Below are 20,373 nucleotides of genomic sequence, written 5' to 3' on the forward strand. Positions count from 1 at the left end.
TTATATAGTCCCACCAACAGGGCAGGGACACAACCTGAGTCACACCTTACTGATGTGGTTGAATCAAAAGCCCTAAATTTATTTTATTGAGTAAACTTAAAACCTTTGAATTTAATACAACCAAAGCGTATCACACTCAGAGGAACAGAATAGTTTACAAACATAATTTTTATCTTTTTTGGAATTCACAAAAATAATCTCAAATTGCCACATCCCCACTTTGCTCAATACATTTATTAGCTCTAGGAGCTTTGTTGAGTATTTTTCAGGATTTTCTATGTATAGGATTATGTCATCTGCAAATAGAGAAAAGTTTCCTTCTTCATTTCCAATGTGGATGCCTTTTATTTCTTCCTCATCCCTATTTGCTCTCACTAGAACTTCCAGTACAATGTTGGATGACAGTGGTGACAGTGAGCATCCTTATCTTGTTCCTCATCTTAAAAGGAAAGCTTTGAGTCTTGCACCATTAAATATGATGTTAGCTGTGAGTTTTTCATATATACCTATTATCAGGTTGAGGACTTTCCTTCTATTTCTAGTGTTCTAAGTGTTTTTATCAAGAAGGGGTGCTGGATTTTTATCAAATGCCTTTTCTTAAATTGAGATGATTTTATGGGGTTTTCCCCTTCATTCTGTTAATGTGGTGTATTACATTAATGGACTTTATTGTGTTGAGTCACCATTACATACCTGGGATAAATCCCATTTGGTCATGATGTAATAATTCAATGTGCTCTTGGGTTTAGTTTGCTAGTATTTTGTTCAGGATTTTTGTATCTGTGTTCATATGGAATATTGGTCTATGATTTTCCTTTCCTGTGGTATCTTTATCTGGTTTTAGATGAGAATGATGTTAGCCTCATAAATGAGTTTGGGAGTGTTCTCTCCGTTCAATTTTTTGGAAGAGTTTGAGCAGCTCTGATGTTAATTCTTCTTGGAATGTTAGGTAAAATTTCTCTGTGAAGCCATCTAGTCCTGGGTTTTTCTTTGGTAGGAGGTTTTTGATTACTGATTTACTCTCTTTACTAGTTATGGTTTGCTGAGGTTCTTCTCTTTCTTGAGTCATTCTAGGTAGTTTGTGTGTTGGTAGGAATTTGTCTATTTCATCTAGGTTATCCAGTTTGTTGGCATACAGTTGTTCATAGTTTCCTCTTACTGTCCTTTTTATTTCTCTGGGGTGGGTAGTAATATCCCCCTTTTCATTTCTGCTTTTAGTTATTTGTGTTCTATTTTTTTCTTTGTAAATTTAAATTTTTGTCAACTTTATTGATCTTTTCAAAGAACCACTTTTGATTTCGTTGATTCTCTCTATTCTGTGTTTTTTTCCAACCATTTCATTTATCTCTGTTCTAATCTTTGTTATTTTCTTCCTTCTGCTCCCTTTGTGTTTATTTTGTTCTTTTTCAGAATCTCTACTTTCAAGAACAGGTCTCTGATTTGAGATCTTTCTTCTTTATTAATGTAAGCATTTAGCACTATAAAATTTCCTCTCAGCCCTGTGATTGCTACATCCCATAAGTTTTGGGATATTGTGTTTTCATTTTCATTCACCTGAAAATATTTCTTAATTTCCCTCATGATTTCTTCTTTGACCCACTGGTTGTTTAAGAGTACATTGTTCTTGATTTCTGGTTTAATTCCATTGTTGTTAGAGAAGATACATTATATGATTTCACTATTTTTAAATTTATTGATGCTTGTTTTCTGACCTAACTTACAGTCTGTCCTAGTTATTGATCCATGTTCACTAGAGAAGAATTAGTATTCTGCTACTGTTGGGTGAAGTGTTTTACATATGTCTATATGTCTGTTAGGTCTAGCTGATTTAGAGTATCATTGAAGTCTACTCTTTCCTTTCTGTGTCGTATATTTTGAGACTCTGCTGTTAAGTGCATAAATATTTATAATGTTATGTCTACTTGTTTATCAGTATATAATGTCCTTCATTGTCCCTCGTAACACTTTTTTATTTAAAGCCTGTTTTATCTGATAGTAGGATAGCTATCGCAGCTCTCTTTTGGTTACTATTGTCATGGTATATATTTTTTCTATCATTTAACATTCAACCTGATTTTTGCCTTTGAATTTAAAGTGGGTCTCTTGTAAACAGATATAGTAGGGTAATGCTTTTTATCCATTTTACCAATCTCTGCCATTGACAGTTTAACCCATTTACATTTAAAGTACCTACTGATAATGCAGGACTTTATTCTACCATTTTGCTATTTAGTCTTTTCAAGTCTTATACCTTTTTCGTCCCTCAATTTTCAACTAATGCCTACTTTTATAATTATTTGTGTGTTTGTTGTGTTTTCTTTTTTGTATTGTACCATATTGAGTCCCTTCTCATTCTTTCAGAATATATTTTTCATATACTTCCTTGTACTTACCCTGGAGTTAAAATTTAACATCTCAAATATGTAACAGTTATTTTGGATTTGATACCAACTGTGGCAATTTGAGATTATTTGATGAATCCCAAAAAAGAGAAAGATTATGTTTGTAAACTAATCTAGTCCTCTGGATGTGATACCCTTTGATTGCATTAAGTTCAGCTGAGGGGCCTTTGATTAGATTACCTGTTAAGATTGCTTAGGGTTTTTTTATTAGTCAGTATCAGTGAGATGGGACTCAGGTTGAGTCCCCACCCCCTTACTGAGTCCGATATAACCAGATAATCAGACAGACACAGGAAGACAGAGCCCTGCCATTTTTCATTCTGCCATATGATGAGGCTCAAACAGCTGAGGCCCCAGGGAGACATGAGCCATTTGCCTGATAGCTTACAGTTGAAATTGAGAAGAGAGCAGAACAGCCAAGACTGATAAAGGAGACCTGAAAAGAAATAAGCCCTATGCCAGGAGAGAGGGGACTACAGGATCACTTAAGCATGAAGCCTCAAAAGACTGGGACCACATATCTCAAGAAGAAAGGGTGAGCCCAGAGGAGATGGCTGAAACCTGGCAGAGACTGGTGGCCATCTTGCTTTATCACATGGCAACATGCCAGGATTAACAGTAGCTGACTTTGGTAAGAAAGCATCTTTGATGGTGCCTCAGTTTGGACTTTCCATGGCCTTAGAACTGTAAGCCTTTATCCAAAATAAATCCCTTTATAAAAGCCAGCAGATTTCTGGTACTTTTCGTAGCAGAAAACTAAACACCAACTACGGCAAACTAAAACACCAACTTAACTTCAATAGCATACATGTACACTGTTCCTATACCCCCATTTCCTCATCTTTTTTTTTTTTTTACTTGTTAAAAAGTATATATTTGTAAATTGTGTGTTCTAAAGGGTATATTTATCATGAGTTTTTATGCATTTGCATTTTAGCCCCTGTAAGAAGTGGAGTTATATATCAAAAAATGCAATACACTAGAACTGCCATTTATAATTTCCCAAATGGTTACCTTTACCATAGGTATTTATTTCTTTATGCCATTTTGATCCTTTTCTTTCCATTTGAAGAACTAGTAGCCTTTCCTCTCTGTCTGAAGAATTCCCTTTATCGCTATAGGGCAGCTCCTGTGTTGACTCTTTTGTTTATCTGGAAATGTGTTAATCTTCCCCTCTTTTAGAAAGAAAGTCTTGCCAGCTATAAAATTTGGTATTGGCAGTTGTATTTCTCTCAACACTTTGAGTATTTCAACCCACTACCTCCTTACCTCCACAGTTTCTGGTGTGAAATTGGCACTTAATCTAATTGGGACTCATTTGTACATAACATGTTGCTTTTCTCTTGCAGCTTTCAGAACTCTCTCCTTGCCCTTTGTATTCAGCAGTCTGACCACTGATGCCTGGGCTTATTTCTTTTCAAGTTTATCCTGTTTGATATTCTCTGGACTTCTTGGATTTATCTATTCATATCTTTTGCCAGTTTTGAGAAGTTGTCCGTTATTTCTCTGAATATTCCTTCAGTTCCTGTCTCTCCTCCATTTCCCTCTAACACTCCCGTAATGTGTATATTGGTTCATTTTGTCTCACAGGACTCTTAAATTGTTCTCACTTTCTCTAATTTTTTTTCCTTCTTTACAGCTTAACTCATTTCAATTGTCTTGTCTTCAAATTCTGATTCTTTCTTCTACCAGCTCCAATTTGCTGTTGAAATTTTCCTGGGAATTTTTCATTTCAGTATTGTGATATTCAACTCCAGTAGTTCTTTTGGGTTCCTTTTTAAAATTTCAGTCTCTCGTGTTATTCCTTCATTGTTTTCCTGATATAACTTTAGTTCATTCTCTTTATTTTCCTTCATCTCCTTGACTATATTGAAGATAATTTTTAAAAAAATCTTTGGCAGATATGGCCACAGTCTGGTCTTCTTTGTTGATGTTTTCTGGATTTTATACTCTTCCTTTGGATGGGCCATCATTTCCTGTTTCTTTATCTTGTAATCTTTTGTTACACACTGTACATTTTAGTACTTTAAAATGTTAATTCTTAGATTTAGTTCCTAAGCTGTTTCTTTTTTTTTTTTTAAAGATTTATTTATTTCTCTCCCTTTCCCCCCCACCCCAGTTGTCTGTTCTCTGTGTCTATTTGCTGCATCTTGTTTCTTTGTCCCCCTCTGTTGTTGTCAGCGGCACAGGAATCTCTGTTTCTCTTTGTTGCGTCATCTTGTTGTGTCAGCTCTCCGTGTGGGCATCGCCATTCTTAGGCAGGCTGCACTTTCTTTTGCGGCTCTCCTTACGGGGTGCACTCCTTGCACGTGGGGCTGCCCTACACGGGGGACACCCCTGCGTGGCAGGGCCCTCCTTGCACGCATTGGCACTGCACATGGGCCAGCTCCACAGGGGTCAAGGAGGCCCAGGGTTTGAACTGCAGACCTCACATCTGGTAAAAGGACGCCCTAACCACTGGGCCAAGTCCGTTTCCCCCTAAGCTGTTTCTTGAGTTTGTATCCAGTTAGTGATATGACAGAGATTTTCTTCAGTGCCAGGGACTAAACAAACAAACCAATGCAAACAAAAATAAAACAACAAACAAACAAACAAAAAACCACACCTTTCACTGTCTTTGCAAATTGACTTTGTGTTGGCAGGTGCTCTCCTTCAGAGTTCAGCTCCCCTATCGAGAAGTTCAGCCCAAGGTGTATTAGTCAGCCAAAGGAGTACTGATGCAAAATATGAAATTCATTGGTTTTTGTAGAGGCTATTTATTTGGGGTAGGAACTTACAGATACCAGGCTATGAAGCATAAGTTACTTCCCTAACCAAAGTCTATTTTCACATGTTGGAGGAAGATGTCTGCCAATGTCTGCCAGGGTTCAGGCTTCCTGGGTTCCTCTGAGCTCAGCTCCTCTGTTTTCTCTTCCAGGTCAGCTGTAGACTATGAGGCTCTCTAGGCTTTGCCTCTCTCCACAGGGTCACCTGTAGACTATCAGGCAAATGGCTTTTCCCAGGGCTCCAGCTTAAGACTTCAACATCAAACTCCAACATCAAAACTCCAAACTAAAAAGCCCTCAACTCTGTCCTTTGCCATGCCTTTTATCTGTGGGTGGGAACTCAATGCCCTACTGGAACAAGAGGCTTACCAGATTACTTAATCAAGTAAAACCTCTGAATCCAATATAATCTAATATGCCCAGAGGAAAAGATCAGGTTACAAACACAATCCAATATTTCTTTTTTTAATTCATCAATAATATCAAACTGCTACACAAGGTGAATCCAAAGTATAGGGTCCTCCCTGTCTTTTCTGGGCTGTATCTTGTCCTGGGCTTGTCTTGTTAGTGGCCTTAGGAGTTCCCCTATCTACAGGAATTTGAATGCCTGCTATACTCTTCCAGGTACAGATGTTCTTCCCCTCCAGTGTGCTCCTCCACAGGACTTAAAGTGTGTAAACCTTTGCCTCAGGCTGCCCCCAAATCAACTGTTTCTTATTCTGCTTTTGCTGTCTCCAGCTTTTTCCTAGATGACAAATCCTGGGGGATGGGAGTGAACAGGAGAGAAGTTTCCCAGGTCAGTCTCTCCAGCAGAACAATGCCAGGGACCCACAAAGGGAACAAGGGCTGGTTTCTTACTTTCCAGGAGAGGGGATGAGGACAGGACAAGCAAGAATCCCATGAATTTCTCCTGTGACTCTCTGAGGCTGTTTTCTTGATTCAGCACTTGCCCAGTAAATGTAGCTCATTAATTCTTTTCCATAGTTTGAGGAAAGGTTCTGTCTTTAAGTCTCCTCCGCCCCTTTTGCCTTTAGCAGGTTAAAACAGTGACCACCCTCAGAGCCAGCCCCCCCAGCAATCTGAAGTTGTTAATCAAAAGTAGTGATCATAAATCTCCTGAAAGAAAATGTAGGGAAAAAGCTTCAAAACCTGGTGGTAGGTGGTGGATCCTTAAACTGAAAGTACAAGCAATGAAATAACTGGATAAATGGGACCTCCTCAAACTTAAACACTTGTTATTCAAAGGACTTTGTCCAAGAAGGTGAAAAGGCAGCCCACTCATTAGGAGAATATATTTGGAAACCACATATCCATTAAGGGTTTGATTTCCATGCTATATAAAGAGATCATACAACTCAACAATAAAAGAGCAATCAATCCAATTTAAAAATGGGCAAAAGACTTAAGCAGACATTTCTCCCAAGAGGGAATTATAAATGGCAAAAAAAAAAAAACCACATGAAAAAATGTTCAAGATCACTAGCTGTTGGGAAATGCAAATCAAAATTGCAATGAGGGAAGTGGATTTGACTCAACAGATAGAGTGTCCACCTACCACATGGGAGGTCCAGGGTTCAAACCCAGGGCTTCCTGACCCATGTGATGAGCTGGCCCACACACAGTGCTAATGCACGCGAGGAATGCCCTGCCACACAGGGGTGTCCCCTGCATAGAAGAGCCCCAGGCGCAAGGAGTTTGCCCCGTAAGGAGAGCCACCCAGTGTGGAAAAAGTGCAACCTGCCCAGGAGTGGCGCCACACACATGGAGAGCTGACGCAGCAAGATGACACAACAAAAAAAGACACATTTGCTATGCTGCTGACAAGAATATAAGCAGACACAGAAGAATACACAGTGAATGGACACAGAGAGCAGATAACTGGGGCGGGGAGGGGGGAAGGGGAGAGAAATAAATAATAAATTTTTTAAAAAAACTACAATGAGATATCTCACACTTCAAAAATGGCCATTATTTTAAAAAAAAACAAAAAACAGAAAACAAGTGCTGGAGAAGATGTGGAAAAATAGGAACATTCCTTCCCTCTTGGTGGGAACATAAAATGGTATAACCTCTGTGAAAGACAATTTGGCGGCTCCTCAGGATGCTAAATATAGTGCTGCCATGTGATTTGGCAATCCCTCTACAAGGACTATATCCAGAACTGAAAACAGTGACACAAATAGACATTTGCACACCAATATTCATAGTAGTGTTATTCCCAATTGCCAAAAGATGGAAACAACCCAAGTGTCCATCAAATGATGAATGGATAAACAAAATGTGGTATGTGCATATGATGGAATACTAAGCAGCTATAAGAAGAAATGAAATTTGGATACATACGATAACATGGATGAATCTTGAAGACATTATGCTGAGTGAAATAAGCCAGACACAAAAGGACAAATATTGTATGGTCTCACTAATATGAACTAAATATGAAGAATAAACACATAGAGTTAAATCCTAAAGTATAGGTTACTAGGAGATAGGATGAAGGCTGAGAAAGGGCTTCATGTATGTAGAATTTTTAATTAGCTTCACTGTAGAAGGGTGGAAATGGATAGAATTGATGGAAACACATTAGAGTATATTATAATAATATAATTGGTTTATAAATGGATTTGTGGCTGAAAGGGGTAGTCTAGGGATGTAAATGTCAATTGAAAGAAAGCTAGAGAATAATCTAGGGACTGAATAATAGTGAACCTGGAGGTGGATGGAGATTGTGTTTAATAGTACAAGTATAAGAATGTTCTTCTAGAACAAATGTACATCACTATTACATGGTGGTGAGACTATGAAGAAGCATGGGAAAAATACAATTAATATAACTATAGTTATATTAATATAACTATATAACTATAGTTAACAGCAATATTGTAATATTCTTGCATCAGTGTCAAAGTAGCTACTGTGCTAATAATGGGGGGGGGGGCAGAATGGAAAAAATATACCAAATGTATGCTATAGACCATATTTAGTGGTAATAGCCTGATGATGTTGTCTCATAATCTTGTCACAAAGTTTCCACAGCAGTATTGGTGGAGGAGTGTTGTATGGGAATTCACATTATGCATGAGTGTGTTGTAAAATCATATCTCTAATAAAAAATTAAAAAAATACTAAAATAACAGTGATCATGATTGAACCACACACATTATGGTCTTGGGGAAGTAGGTCTTTATATCCCACTCTGGCACCAGCAAGTTGCACCAGAGGCTGGGGTTGAGTACCTCACTGCTGCCTGCTGCTAGTCTTGGGATGGGCGATGGTACCTACCACACAGGGAATGAATGCAATTCACCAAGATTTACTGCAATTTTCCAGCCTCTTCCTCCAGCTCTTCTCTGGATGCATAGTGTTCTACTATACTCTAGAGTTTCAAAATACTTGATTCAGACAGTTCCTTCCTGTTTAATAGTTGTTCTGGTAGAGGGACTGATTCCTGGAGCTTCCTACTCTGCAGTCTTCCCACAATCCTCTGTCTCACTGACTTATTCTAACCTCCTTTTCATAGTTGAGTGATTTGCCTGAAGTCTCACAAATCAAAGCTGGAACTGAAGTTTACCTTTCTTGATTTTGCACCAAGGCCTTTTCTATTACATTACTGCTAGGCATATATATGACAGGAAAAGAAAAACCTGGAAATCATAGTTGACCATAAACTGAATGAGTTTGAAACATATTTCTATTGTAGGAAAAAGAAATGTCAATGTAATTTTGGCATATGTTCAGGGGCATCACTGGTGGAGTGAAGGAGCTCCACGTTCTCAGCCTGTTTTGTATAAGCTCTGTGACCTTGGGCATGTTGTTAAATTTTTCTGAACTAGATCCTTGAGGATCTGTTAAAAGAAAGGGATAATAATACCTTCCTTAACTATTAAGCAGAGGTTTTATAAGAAGCAAAGGAGATGATGTATTATAGAAAGTACTTTGTAGAGAGTTGTGTTTTGTTGGGAAACAGCCAGCAGAGTGTGTCAGCCAGAATCAGGCAAGGAGGGAGTCGGTATTGGGGTCTGAGGCGGATAAGGAGAGCATCTAAATAGAGAAGCATCTGGGTGTGGAGTATTCTTCTTACTATGCTGGATGAGAACCATGTTGGGGGACCCACCTGGCTTTGGGCAAGAGTGAAGAGGTCATCTGAAGAGAGGAGGGAGAGGCAGAAGTAAAGGAAGATTGGTTGTATGTGAGAGAGCTGATCAAATAAGTAAATATATTAAGGATAATGGATTTTACATTGTTGGGGAAGAGAGTTATCATTATGGAAAGAAAACTAGAATGTACCATTTGGTGTTGGTCTGGTAATGGAAGTATCAGTATATACTTATATACCTATATCTATATGTATATATACCCAAATGTATATATATTTAAAAGTATTTCTATTTATAAGATTATAAGGTATATAAGTACATATATACTCTGTCCACTAAGAGGGTCTGGAGGGGGACTAGAAGTAGTGAGTGACACCACAAAACAATGAGTGCATCTAGCCCAGATCTTGGCTTCTACATACCATTATCCTCTTCTCTATGTCTCTTCTTCGCAAAAGAGCTGATTCCAAGGCTGGAAAAGGGGAAGTACAAGATAAGCCTGGAGCATATTATTGTGCCAGAAAATAAGGACGTGCTCAAAGACTAATGGGACATGTCAAAAGATACAAGCCAACTTGTGTCCCACTGGCCAGTTCTGAGACAAATTGAGCTACAAAATAAAACAATATAACTCATTGCATAACCTAGGAATCCATGAGATACATAAAGATACATAAAGATATATAAATTGAAAATTTGACAAAGCTGGGAACATTTACATAGTTCTAAATTATGTCCCCACAAAATTCGTATTCATTACAAAGGGAACTAGAGGATGTGAGGGCGATCTGGCTGCGACATCTGTCACCCCATTGATCGCCAGGGTTGATTCGGCTGATCTGGCTGGCTAGGCGGGTGTCCCCTTCTTCCCTCACTGCTCCATGTGCGTCCCTCCCGAAGCTGTGCGCTTGGTCGAAGAGGACGACCTTCCCTGCTAGAGGAGGACTGTTCTTCGGTCAAGGGTATACGAGTAGCTGCGCTCCCCTGCTAGAACCTCCAAACAAACTCTCAAAGGGAACTAGAGTAAACTTTACAATGGAAAAACCTGACAGAACACCATCTTAATCAAGTGATCAAGTGCCATCAGTAATTGGACAAATAGAAACCATGTACCACCTGGTAGGATTCAGCAAGAATACTAGGTCCACTTAGTCAACTCTCCAAATTTAACGCAGCTAGTTTTAAAGGTGCATGAAGAAATGAGCAAATAATGAAAACACTATAGGCATTAAAAATCTGTAAGGAAATGTTAAAGAAATTGTAAACACAAAGATCTTGGCCTTGAGACGAAAGAGATAAAGGCTGAAACTGTGAAAAATGCCAATATTTTAGTGGCAAACCCATGCACAGTAATTAAAAGTGTGGGCTTAGATTCTGCAACTACTGTCTCTGGGACAATTGACTTCAACAGAGGACTGACATTGTTTTTTCTGTTTCAATGAGGATGATAAGAATACCTACCTCACAAGGTTGGGTACATTAAATGAGGTAAAATTCTGGCCACAAATTTTTAACACGTAAGCCCTCAAAAGCTATTAGCTATAATTGTGAACAATTACTGCTACTTGTTTATTAAAAATAATAGAGGGGACTGAGCAGTAGCTAGAGAGCTAGGAGAGAAGACTAGGAGAATATTGCATCAAAAACTAAAACAAGTGGAGGTGGGAAGCGACTCTTGAGGTGGAAGAGTGGTGAGAGCAAAACCAAATGTTTTGATTCTCCAGACTGCACACGGATTTACCTACCACCGTGTTGAGCAACAGGACAAAGACCAAGACCACCAAGAAGTGCCCTCAGCATGCAACATTCAACATGTTTGCTACATTTGACCAGTCACAGATTCAGGAGTTCAAGGAAACCTTCAACATGATTGATCAGAACAGAGACAGAGATGGTTTCATCCACATGGAAGCTTTGCGGGATACGCTAACCTCCCTGGGGAAAATATAACTGACGAGTATCTGGATGCCATGATGAATGAGGCTCCAGATCCCATAAATTTTACCATGTTTCTCACAGTGTTTGGTGAAAAGTTAAATGGAAGAGACCCAGAAGATGTCACCAGAAATGCTTTGCTTGCTTTAATAAAGAAGCAACTGGCACCACCCAGGAGGATTACCAGAGAGAGCTACTGACAACCAGGGGGGATCGGTTTACGAAGGAGGAAGTAGACAAGCTTTACAGAAAAGCACCTATTGACAGAAAGGGGAACTTCAATCACATTGAGTTCACATGCATCCTTAAACATGGAGCAAAGGACACGGCTGACTGAAGGAACTGCAAATTTTGGCCAAACATACTCTGTTGCCATGTTGGGTATTTCTTTTTTTTTTTTTTTTAAAGATTTATTTTTTATTTATTTAATTCCCCTCCCCTCCCCGGGTTGTCTGTTTTCTGTGTCTTTTTGCTGCGTCTTGTTTCTTTGTCCGCTTCTGTTGTCGTCAGCGGCACGGGAAGTGTGGGCGGCGCCATTCCTAGGCAGGCTGCTCCCTCCTTCGCGCTGGGCGGCTCTCCTTATGGGTGCACTCCTTGCGCGTGGGGCTCCCCTACGCGGGGGACACCCCTGTGTGGCACGGGACTCCTTGCGTGCATCAGCGCTGCGCATGGGCCAGCTCCACGCGGGTCAAGGAGGCCCGGGGCTTGAACCGCGGGCCTCCCATGTGGTAGACGGACGCCCTAACCACTGGGCCAAAGTCCGTTTCCCAACGTTGGGTATTTCTGATACTTTGTCTTAGAGCCTGTTGCATTCCCTTAGCTTTACAGTTTTTGCCTTTCTTGTATTTTTTCTCAGCCATTTGGAGACACATGCATCTCCATACCTAGACTGGAAATGGGACTTTCTTTAAATTGAAGTAAAATAGAATTGGGGGAAAGATATTTGCCTTATGAAAGCTTAAGGAAAATGTTCTCAGATTTTTCATATTTACTGGGTTTGTACATTTTTTTGGTAATAAAAACTTTAAAAATAAACATTGTGGCCCAAGTATTTCCACCAAATGTTAATTATTTTTATAATTTTCAAAATAGAAAAATGGGGTAATTTAACTTACAAGGCCCTGCCCCCAAATAACTGCAGCCAACACAGAACATATTTTCTGAGAGAAAATTACTCATTTAGCTTTTTCTGAACCATGGTTAAATTTTATGATGAAATAATTTTTTTAAAGTGGGGGACAGGGACTAATGGGGAAACAAGAAAGAAAATATATTGAAGAACACCCTGCTCCATGTCTGGTTGGATTGACAACAGCTATGGGACTCCCTCTGCTTTTCTTTGTGGGAACTTCTTTTGCAGTAAATACCGTAGATCTCTCTTGCTTTCTGCATCAGATCTAAGCTGCTTTGTTTTTGGTGTGCTTGTTGTTGTTTACACTTCATTTGTCCATGAAACCTCATTTCTCTGACAAGGAATGTTTACTCTGACCTAGTAATTCTGCTTGCTACTCCTACCAGTACTTGTCCATGTCCGTGACTGGGTCTGCTATTCTTTTCCTCAGTATTCCCTCTCTCCTTTCTTGTTCCACAAGACTCTGTTTAAAACACATCTTCCAGTCCTCCGATTATACCATATTCCTTTATATACTTACTAATTTAATTTGTATATTACTTATATGTTACTCACGTTTTCAATCAGTCCTTATACATCCCTCTCCCTCCCAACATGACACTTTCCTTCTGCAAATTCTGAAACTGAAAGAGCCTGTTTGGGAAAGGTTGTACATACTTGTAGGACAAACATGCATACTTAGACAATAATTAAATAAGAATGAACAAAAGAAAGGAAAATTATAGGATATTAGCTGGAGCGCTGACTGTTTCTTTGGTGACAAAGGTTATCAACCATTTTTCCTGGGCAGTGCAATTTGGAGACACTGAAAGAAATTACCTGTCCCAAGTGGTTTTCCTCCCCAGCCTGCCAGGATACACAAACTTCCCACTAATGGTCATCCCTTAAAAGGATGGATAAGTGAGTCCTCTATCCTGAGAAGATTCCTGAAGAACAGATACACTAGAATATTTCTCACTGTCACTGTCCCACAGAAAGCATTACCAAGAAATCACCCTTGATAGTGACTTTTGTGGGATAGTACCAGTGAGAAATATTCTGGAGGCTGAGGGGTTTCCATTGTCAAATAAGTTTGGACAAGACTACATACTGTACTTCTGCAATGAAGAACCTGGACACTTTAATTTTGCCTCAGTGTATTAGTCAGCCAAAGGGGTGCTGATGCAAAGTACCAGAAAGCTGTTGGTCTTTATAATGGTATTCATTTGGGATAGAAGCTTACAGTTCAAGGCCCTACAGAGTCCAACTCAAGGTTGCTTTCTCACCAGTCACTTGCCATGTGTTGAAGCAAGGTTGTTGCTGATGATCTCTGCCTGGTCTCTCAGGGCTTCCTATACTAGTCTCTGGCATAGGGCTCATTTCTTTCTGACTCTTCTCAGCTGCTCAGTGTCTCTGTTCTCTTCATCTGCAAACTATCAGGCAAATGGCTCATCTCCCCAGGGCCTCAGGATCAAACATGACAGAGCTCTCTCCTCTCCCTGTGTCTTCTTGAGTGAGTGTTCATTTATATCAGCCCACAAAGGGGATGGGGACTCAATCTGTGTCATGCTCTACAGACCTGGATGAATCAAAGCCCTAATCTCGACAGGTAATTTAATCAAGACATGTTAGCTGAATCTAATGCATTCAAAGGGTATCACACCCAGAGGACTAAATTAGTTAACAAACATAATCTCTGTTTTTGGGATTCATAAATAATCTCAAACTGCCATTACTCAGTATCTCTCAAAGTCTTTTGACTTATTAAATTGATGTTGTTTTTTCATAGTAGCCATCAGTGTCTCACAGAGAAAACATAATTTGGGAATGCTACTTTAAACTACTGACATGGATTAAATGGTAACAACTTATTCTTTATAGCATTTTATACTACTTGATCCTCACAATAACCTATTCACCAGGTTATAGAAAGCAGGGAACTGCCTGCCTAAAGCTATAGTTAGAAGACTGGGAAATTTTACTGAGCTGAGGATAATGTCTAGATTGGAAACATTGTCTAGAGAGAATAGAGTTTGAAGAGGGATGTGGTGGTTTGGAATTGTGTTATCCCAGAAAATCATGTTCTTAAAGCTAATTCACTCCTGTGGATGTAAACCTATTGTAAGCAGGCTACTTCAGTTAAGGTGTAACCTAGGCTGGGTCTTAATCCTCTTATGGGAGTCCTTTATAAAGTGGTTGAACACAGAAAGAAAGAGACATGGAAGCAAGAAGCTGAAAGCAACAAAACCCAGAAGAGAAGGGAAAGATCAGTAGATGCCACCATGTGCCTTGCCATGTGACAAAGAAGCCAAGGATCTCTGGCAGCCAGTCTTTGAGAAGAAAGCATCACTTTAATGATGCTTTGATTTGGACATTTTCATGGATTCAAACTGTAAGCTAACAAATTCTCATTATTTAAACCAACACATTTTGTGGTATCTGTTTTAAGAAGCCTAGGAAATAAGAACATCTTTGGTGCTGGGGGGAAGGAGAATAGAGCCTCAAAAGGGAGGAGAAGGCAGGACAACAACATGGAAACTTCAGCTGCTTTGTCAAGTCTGATTATTTTTTTGCTTCTGTCCCAGGAACTGTGAAAAATCCTAAACTGACAAACAATAAAAAGTTGTTGAAAGAGGACTGTCATCACGTTGAACATATTCAATCAAAGTGCAAATCTAAGAATAAAAAGAGTGATGAGAGGGGAAGCGGATGTGGCTCAAGTGGTAAAGCCTCTGCCTACCATATGGGAGGACCCAGGTTCAATTCCTGGGGCCTCCTGGTGAAACAGAAGAAGAGAAAGTGTACCTGCACAACAAGCCAGGGCTGTGCCACTAGCCAGTGCCTAAACGGCGAGCCAGTGCCTGCATGGCAGGCAGAGTGCCCATGTGGTGAGCCGAGTGCCCGTGCAGTGAGCCAGTACCCTTGTGGTGAGCCAAGTGCCCACACAAGTGCCTTTGTGGCGAGCCAAATGCCTGTGTGGCGAGCCAGTGCCTACATGGCGAGCCAAGTGCCTGCGCAGTGAACCAGTGCCCACACAAGTGAGTCACGCAGCAAGATGATGATGCAACAAAAGAGAGATGAAGGGGAGAATCAAGGTGAAGCACAGCAAAGACCAGGAACTAAGGTGGTACCATTGACAGGGAACCTCTCTCCACATCAGAGATCCCCAGGATCGAATCTGGGTGAATCCTAGAGGAGAAAGACGAGAAGAAAAGACAAAAAGAGAATACAGAAGATCACACAGTGGATGGACACAGCAAAAACAGAAGGGGGTGTAGGGGTAAGGGAAGAAATAAAAAAAAGTGATAAGAAAGTCATATAAATGAAGGCAAAGTAGATGAGTTACATTAGTAAGGAAAAGTGAATCAAAACGTAGCCTGATATAATATACCTCCTTAAAGGTCATGTATAAAATTCACAGCATCACCTATGAAGCATTCTTGTCAAAAATATTTAACCTGAGTGTAATTAAGCTTTAGACTTAGCTTTCAGTTTACAGAAAATTCATGGGCTAGAGCAAAAAGTTGCATGATACCATGTGGAAATAGGCAAATCCTAAATGTGAATATTGTACAAGAAAATTGGCTTAATTTCTTTAAAGAGTTGTCATTAAAACAAAAACAAAAACCCAGAACAGAGGAGGGGAGGAACAATGTTCTATATAAAAACCTTGAGAAACATAACCAAATATGTTCAAGAACTTTGATGGATCCTAATTCTAAATTAAACCAGTTATAAAGACAGTCTTGGACATATTGTATATACTCTTTTGTAATCTGCTTTAAAAAAAAAAAAGTAACATGCTAAAAAAAGGGAGGGAAGTCTTGGAGATAATTGGGGAAATTTTAATATAGAGGATATTAAACCATATTAGGAAAGATTCATCTTTGGTGTGATACAGTATTGTGGTTTTGTAGAAGAATATCATTTTTAGGAGGAGCATACTGGGGTTTTTTAAGTGAAGCATTTTGATGTCTGCACTTGCTTTGAAAGATTCAAAAAACAGAGAGAGGTAGGTGTGAAAGAAGGAAATAAGCAATGCTAATAATTGTTAAATCTAGGTAATGATGTATATATGGGTGCTCATTGTACTAGTCTTTCAACTTTTCTGTAAGTTGGAAATTTCATAATAAAAAGTTGAAAATAGAACTTTTTTTTCTTTAGTCTGTTCAGAATTTAGATAAATGGTATTTGTGTAGTTAATGATTTCTGATTCTGAATGTTTCTATAATTAATTTTCTTGTTAGAAGACCTCCTAGAATCACACTTGTCTTCTAGATTTCAAAGTTATTTGGGACCACTCTTCTCTTAGCTTTGCAACCTGAATATGTTATGAAATAAGTGGAGGTAAAATGCAATTCTCCTCAACAGGATTGGGGAGGAGGGCAGGGTTTTAGACTTTAAACACACATCCAGAGATTCTCCTGAATCATCATAGGGCTTTGCCCCCATCCCTCTATGCCTTATCTAATGAGAGATGTTACTCATGGGAGTGCATTGCACATGTGAACAGTATGAAAACAGAAGAAAGTTGAGAACCACGTGTTAGACTCTGACATCTCCTTATAATAAAAGAGTTCTACCTTTACTACCCTCTCACCATGAGAAAAACATCAGACAAATTCCAATAGAGGGGTAATCAACAAAATATTTGACTAGTACTACTCAAAACTGTCAAGGTCATCAAAAACAAGGAAAGTCTGAGAAATTGTCACAACCAAGAGCAGCCTAAGGAGACATGACATCTAAATGTAATGTAGTAGCCTAGATGGGATCCTGGAACAGAGAAAGGACATGAGCTTAAAACTAAGGAAATTTGAATAAACTATGGGCTTTAGTTAAAGATAATGTGTCAATATCGGTTCCCCAATTTTAAAAAATGTACCATACTAATGTTAATGATGGGGGAACCTAGATGCTGGTATATGGCAATTTCTGTACTATCTTCTCAATTCTTCAGTAAATCTAAAACTGTCCTAAAAAAATAAAGTCTATTTTTTTAAAAAGTTTCAGGAGTGGTTGAGCACCTGCTTTCCATATGGGAGGTCCTGGGTTCAGTTCCCAGTGCCTCCTAAAAACAAAAACAAACAACAAACAAATGAAAAAACAACTCAGGGGAGCCAGTGTGGCTCAGGGGTTGAGTGCTGGCTTCCCACTTAAGAGGTCCTGGGTTCATTCCTGGTGCCAGTACCTCAAAAAAATTTTTTTTCCACCTTTCAAGGACCTAAAGTTTAGAGATGTTCCATAAATCATAAATGCTTTGAATATAAATATTACCTTGGTCTATCAAAACACTGTTGTATACATCACCTGCATAGTTTCCATATTTCAAATACCAAACTGGTCACTAAAAAGTAGTTATGTGCAGAACTGGATCAGGAGCTCCCATTCTGCGTTCTGTGGTACTTTGATGTAGTTTGGAAAGATATTCCTGGCGGGTACAACATGATGTTAATAATGGTTAAGTCAGGAAAAGTATGTGTGTGTGTGAGTGTGAGTGCATGCACATATGTGCGTGTGTACTTGATATTAGCCTGAGGGGAAAAAGTAAAACTTTTTTATCCCTCCAGTCATTCTTTTTTTTTTTTTTAAGATATTTTATTTATTTCTCTCCCCTTCCCCACCCCCCACTCCCTGCTATTGTCTGCTCTCTTTGTCCATTCGCTGTGTTTTCTTCTGTGTCTGCTTATATTCTTGTCAGTGGCACTGGGATCTGTGTCTCCTTTTGTTGCGTCATCTTGCTGCGTCAGCTCTCCATGTGTCCAGCACCACTCCTGGGCAGGCTGCGCTTTTTTTGCATGGGGCGGCTCTCTTTGAGAGACACACTTCTTGCACGTGGGGCTACCCTACACGGGGAACACCTCTCTGCGGCATGGCACTCCTTGCGCACATCAGCACTACATGTGGGCCAGCTCATCACACAGGTCAGGAGGCCCGGGGTTTGAATCCTGCACCTCCCATGTGGTAGGCAGATGCTCTATCCATTAAGCCAAATCTGCTTTCCTCCTCCATTCATTCTTTGGTTATTATTGTCTACTACATACATATGATAGTTGGTAAGATTAGGGATAAAAGGCACACTCTTGTTTTCAACAGGCTTCCAGTCTATAAAATAAGTAGTCAAGTCAATATGAAATTGCAACACAATGTGATGATACAGTGGTGGAGAAAAACACAAAGAGATGTGGCACCTGGTAGGAGGGACGCCTGACCCATGCTGGTGTTGGTCATGCATGTTCACTCCTAAAGGACAAATAAGTACTGAAAGAAATACTATGTCTGTCATCCCCATTTATGAAATGTGAAAATTTTTTACTTTCCAAATAGCATTAAGAAGTTTTACTCCTACCTCAAGTAGGGCTTTTCTCTTGATTTTTCTTTTTAATGTTACATGTTTTGTTTTTTAGTTTATAAGACGCAAACCAAATAATTAAGTTAGTACTTACAAATAAATGAGGTTAGGGTAAATATCTTTAAAAGGGACTGAATGAGAGACAGTGGCAAAATGCCTAGGGTATTGACAACAACAAATATTAATCATTCAAGGCTGTGTGTTAGCAATATTGTCGGTATAAGAAAAAGTCATTCAATGCTGCAATAGAGTTCTTAATTTTGTTTCCATTCTTATTTCAGGGATGATTCATCCTTGTTTCTGACTGATGTCAATCAGCATTTCTTCCTAATGATTAGTAAACAAATATTTTTAAAACTCAAAAAATCTATTTCCAATTGTATCCAAATGACAAGCTCTTCTTCCGTGACCTGAAATGTGTGCAGCATTAAATATATATATAATTAGTTCAGATATTGTACATTGTCTTTAAAATCCTCATGTACTCACCTTTTTTCCTATGGATAACTAATTTACAGCCTATTAATAAGTAGATTTAATTAAAGTAAGTCTTGCCTCTTAATTTTATTGACTCACAGATTTATTCCTTTATAGATCTAATTAAGAACTTAACATTAAACTGAAAAGCGTTTTATGTTTTAGTTTTGTTCTCTAATTACACAAAATCTGTAAAATACCACTGAATATATTTCTTCATAGTGAAGGAGAGAATTCAGAAATCTGAGCTATCTTTTGCTTAAGTATTAAAAAATAGTCATTAACATATAGGTCAGGGAAGCAAATGTGGCTCAAGCGATTAAGCTCCCACCTACCACATGGGAGGTCCTAGGTTTGGTTCCCAGTGCCTTCTAGGGAAAATGGAAGACAGAGAGCTGATGTGACAGGCTGGCATGGTGAGCTGATGCAGCAAGATGATGCAACACGAGATACAAGGAGGAAAACATAAAGAGAGACACACAAAGCAGGAGCAGAGGAGGCTCAAGCAATTAGGTCCTCCATCCACATGGGAGGTCCTAGGTTCAGTTCTTGATGCCATCCTAAAGAAAAAAAAAAGGAAGATGAGTACACAACAAACAGGCACAAGTGCAAGTAACGAGGTGGGCGGGAAATAAAATGAATCTTAAAAAAATATGTATATAGTCAGTTTTAATATGCAGGGCCAGTCATGGGAAAGAAATTTGTATTCCCATGTATTTGGGGATGATTAGCTTTAAAGATGTTTTTAAGAAATACATTAAAATGAATTTCCTTAGCATGCAGGTAACAAAACTTAAGGTGGGTTAATAAGGTTTTATGAAGATCAGTTTCATGTAAGGCCCTATGATGGATGTCATGGAGAAAATGAAAGAAATATAAAAAATTTTCCTGCTTTTAAGAAATTTACTATGTACAAGAGTGAAAATAGTGAGCAAAGGGTTAATCGTGATATATATATATATATATATAAATCGTGATATATATATATATATAAAACTAAGAGTTTCAGAGAACTTGGAGATAGGGTCACGCAATCAAGAATAAATATAAACTGCAGTATGGACTTGTATAAAAGGTGTCAGGAAGATTAAAGTCTAGGATGAACTGGGCCTTGCCAAAATAAGTTAAAGACAACCAAAAGGACTCTGTAAGCTATATTTAGAGTAAGAAAAGAACAAGGAAGATGTAGGCATGATGCTCAGGGCAGATGGTGTAATATTGACAGATGATAAAG

At 39.0% G+C, this 20,373-nt stretch overlaps 1 pseudogene; it reads left to right on the plus strand.

Annotated features, from left to right (window-relative positions):
* Window positions 1–2,893: 2,893 nt before the first annotated feature.
* On the plus strand, window positions 2,894–11,536 carry LOC131278415 (myosin regulatory light polypeptide 9 pseudogene; annotated as a pseudogene).
* The last annotated feature ends 8,837 nt before the right edge of the window (window positions 11,537–20,373 follow it).

This window comes from Dasypus novemcinctus, chromosome 5, assembly GCF_030445035.2.
Source record: "Dasypus novemcinctus isolate mDasNov1 chromosome 5, mDasNov1.1.hap2, whole genome shotgun sequence".
NCBI classification, from domain to species: Eukaryota; Metazoa; Chordata; class Mammalia; order Cingulata; family Dasypodidae; genus Dasypus; species Dasypus novemcinctus.